The 4113-nt window shown below is 57.5% G+C and overlaps 1 non-coding gene across 1 annotated transcript; it reads left to right on the forward strand.

Moving 5' to 3' along the window:
- Positions 1-3085: 3085 nt before the first annotated feature.
- TRNAG-CCC (transfer RNA glycine (anticodon CCC)) lies at positions 3086-3158 on the forward strand. The gene has a single exon. It is a non-coding gene; the product is annotated as a tRNA-Gly (tRNA).
- The last annotated feature ends 955 nt before the right edge of the window (positions 3159-4113 follow it).

The raw sequence follows: 4113 nt of genomic DNA on the forward strand, positions 1-4113 counted from the left end.
CTCTCACTGTTGTGGCCTCTCCCGTTGCGGAGCGCAGGCTCAGCGGCCATGGTTCACGGGCCCAGCCGCTCCGCGGCACGTGGAATCTTTCCGGACCGGGGTACAAACCCGTGTCCCCTGCATCAGCAGGCGGACTCTCAATCACTGTGCCACTGGGGAAGCCCTGATTCATTTTTTTATACAGCAGAAACTAACACACCATTGTAAAGCAATTATACTCTAAAAAAAAAAAAAAAATGACATCATCTGTGGAAAGAATCCTGAACCAATATTGTGAGGGCTGGTCCTAGGGTCAGGCATGGGGCCTCCTGAGCCTCGGTCTCCTCACTTGTAAGTTGGGATCGTGGTGCCCTGGGGAGCCTGCTGCCTCACAGGGCTGCTTCTGGGCCTTGACAGTGGGGCTTCCCCATCGCAGAAGGAGCAGATATCCCAGGGAACAGCTGAGGGAGTGGGTCTGTGAATGAGAAGCAGGTGCAAAACCCATCGGCCTGGGGACACACGCTTCCCTCCTCCGTTCTCTCGGGCGCCTGGGGAAGTGAGAAGGGATCTCTTTGCTCCTGAGTCCATGACCATCACGGCCACCCACCATTAACGGGCAGTGTTCTGGTCCTCAAAGTCTCTCTGCCCAGTGCGCTTGCGAGATGTACCTTCTCTGAACCTCACCTTCCCCGGGCTGTCGGCTAGTGTTCTCCTGTCCTTGCCAACCCCACTAAGGCTTATTCTCTGGGTCTGGGGAAGGATCAGGGAACCCATGCTTGCCCCTGGCCCAGCTGAAGGGAAAGGGGGATTTATTAGAAGGTCAGGAGGAGCCAGGGGGCAGCCCTGGGACAGTGCCGGTTCCTCCCCGACATGCCGGCTCCCGGTGGCCCGCAAAAGAGAGACCAAAGCCGGCTAAGGGCAGCAGAACTGGCAATGTTTGTACGCACAGAAGTGCTCAGGGGACTGATGGAACAGCCGGAGGATGGGCTGAGGAGGGGCAGGACCCAGGAATCTCTGGAATGTGGAATCTACTGGCAGAGGCAAGGAGACAGTGTCTTCAGGATGAGATGGGCTCTGGCCTCTTCCTCCTTCTCTGCAGCCCTTTGCCCAAAATCCAGTCCCGAGAGAGACTGTGTGATGGGCCATGCCACACTGGGGTCTGGGGATTACACTGGATGGGGGTGGACAGGGCAGCTCGGTGGACAGCTTCCCCAAGGTTGATGCCAGTGGAGGAGTTGGGGGAGTCTCCCTCCAAAGTAAACTGGGTGTTTTTTTCCCAGAAGAATGGGGAATGAATGTTGCGGAGGAATGGGGTGCAGCGGGGCAAAATCTAGTGCATGATGCCCAGGACCCTGCTTCTTGGGGGCAGTTTCTGCCTTTGCAGACAGCTTCCCCTGTGCCTCCTGCCCCAGCTCGGCCTTACAGTCCCTCCAGGCCACCTGCCCACCAGACCGGCCCGTGAGTCACAAAGCCCAACCCTGGGGAAGAGGATCTGATTGGCTCACATGAGTCAGGTGTTGGCCTGGTCCAATCAGCCCTGGCCAACGAGGTTAGGTCACACAATGCCAGCTTCAGAGGTCCACCCTCCGGAGACGGGAGCTGGACAGACACCGCGAATACCGGTGACCACAGAATTTGAGAATCCTCAAAGCTGGTAGCCAGTATTTGAAGCCCCCAAGTACAACGTGCCCGACTTGCAGACAGGAGAAAGGACAGAGGCTTGCTTCTCTCTGAGGGGCAGGTGCTGGACCCCCTCCCTAGGGACCAGTGGGCTCTCCCAGGGTCGAGCTCAGACATGCTCAGGAGTGGGGAAAAGGAGCAGCTTTCTTCGAGGCCCAAGCCCTGGAGCCCATGACCACCCTGGGTGCTAGGGAGCCGCACACCAGCCGCCCCCCAGCTCATCACAGAGATGTCTGTTGGTTTCCAAGCCAGGCCCAGCCCCTCCTCAGCCCAGGGAGTGCCAGAGCCAGAGTTAGGGGCCAGAATACAGTCTCTTCTGGGCAGATCCAAGGGTTGGTTCCTAGGAGAGGCCCTGACGGCTGCTGGGGCCCAGCCCAGCTCTCCCAGGCTCCCGGGCCCCATATGTCTGTTATCTCTGAGCCAACCCAGCAGCCCCATGAGGGCAGGACTCCATGTGTGTTGTCGCTGCTGCCTGGCCAGGGCCCAACCCAGAGTGGCAGCTCAGACAACACTGATGAATATTGGTGGTGACCCTTCAGCCCCTTGACTCCTCTCTGACCATGATGTTAAGTCTATCTGTCTCCTTGAGGTCAGCCATGCAATGAATACAATAATGCCCAGGCCACTGTCCTGGGCTCCAGGCCCACTGACCTCCTTCTGGTACAGACTTGGACAACTGCTCTCACCCTCTGGACCTCAGTTTCCCCGTCTGTACAATGTGGGGCTTCAAGGTTCCTTCCAGTTGGGGACACGGTGTGCTGTAACAGTTCCAAGCTGGGGTTCAGTCTTGAAGCAGTCAGAGCTGACCAGCATTCAAGTGGGACTCCTTGCCTTCTCTTGGAGTCCTTCAGCTTCTCTTGCTTTCAGACTTGAACTTAGTAAAGAGCAAGTCCACAGTAACAGCAGCGGCTACCACTCTCTGCACCCTTGCTGTGTGCCAGGCAGTGCGCCAAGAGCTTCCTGAGCACCAGCTCACTGAGCCTTTGCAGGATGCTATGAATTAGGCAGCCAGGCCCAGAGAGGTTGAGGAGCTGGGCCTGGGTCACACAGCTGCTGACCAGCCTTAGGGATTCAAGTCAGGCTTGCCTGATCCCCAGCCTGTGAGTTCACTATGTGGTGCAAAAGCATCCTGAAATCTGAGTACGAAGAGATGTGTGGTCTGCTGAGACCCATCTTCATGTAACCGCTTGGTTTCACAGCTCACCAATGCTGGCAGAAGGCAGGGTGTCCACATGATTTGGGGCTACTTACTGCTGCATGGATAAGTCTGCAAAGCCCCTTCCTCCTAACAGCTCTGGGAAGCCTGAAGGGCTGCACCTGCTCGGCCTCTGAAGTTTTGCAGAAGGACCCTGACAGCACCCCCTGGGTCCAGCAAACAATGGATAGCCGTCAACTGTGCATCTTGAAAGCCCTCACTGTCGGGACTTCCCTGGTGGTCCAGTGGTTAAGACTCCGAACTCCCAATGCAGAGGGCCCGGGTTCGACCCCCGGTCAGGGAACTAGATCCCACATGCCGCAACTAAAGATCCCACATGCTGCAACTAAGACCCGGCGCAGCCAAATAAATAACTAAATATTAAAAAATAAAATAAAGCCCTCATTCTCAATGGCTGCTGGGCCATCACTAACATACTGATGTGCAGACCACACACCCACTCCCCCATCCCAGGGAAATTCACGCTCCCTCACTGACTGCTGGCCAAGGATGCCTGACCCAGGGCTCCATGCCCAGTGTGGGATCCCTGCCCGCCCTACAAAGCCCAACCCACTGCAGGACTCAGACGGGGTCTTCGTGTGGAGTCTGGGAATAAAGAGGCAGAATACTGCAAATCAGGTTGCAGGAAAAGCTCCTCTGGTAGGTGAGGGCACAGGGCTGCGAGTTTGGAGGAGTTGTTCTAGAAGTGTCTTTCCTGGACTCCCCAGCCCCCATCTCTCTGCCCCTTCATTTATAAAAGAATGGCCTCTGCTCCTCCTGTGAAATGCTTCTAGAGCTAGCACGGCCACACGCCCCCTCTCGCCCCACAACAGGTTAAGTATGGGCTGGGGGCTGGAGAGGGGACGCCCGTCTCCCCCCCTCGCTCCCACTCCGAGAGCCCATCCAGCAGCACACCTGACCCAAGTCCCGAGTCGCTCCCAGGCTGGGGGCGGGAAGGGCAGATAGGACCTGACGGTCCGTGGAACTCGGCCTCTCTCGCCATCCTGCCCAGCCCACCAGTTCCTGCGTCTTGTGGCTCTCTGCCCCACTCCACTGGAAGGACACCTGCCAACAGCAAGCTGACAGCGGGGCCCTGCAGGTGACAGAGTGCCCCTCGGGGCCTGGGGCCAGACTGAAAACAACAAACCAGAGGGAGAGACAGGCATAGCTTTTGGCTCCTTCCAAACAGGCTGGTGGCTCGGGGGTGACTTAAGGGCCAGCTTGTCTCCATGGGTGAGGATGGGCCCTGAGCCTGGAAG

Source organism: Lipotes vexillifer, unplaced genomic scaffold, assembly GCF_000442215.2.
Source record: "Lipotes vexillifer unplaced genomic scaffold, Lipotes_vexillifer_v1.1 scaffold1601, whole genome shotgun sequence".
Taxonomy (NCBI): Eukaryota; Metazoa; Chordata; class Mammalia; order Artiodactyla; family Lipotidae; genus Lipotes; species Lipotes vexillifer.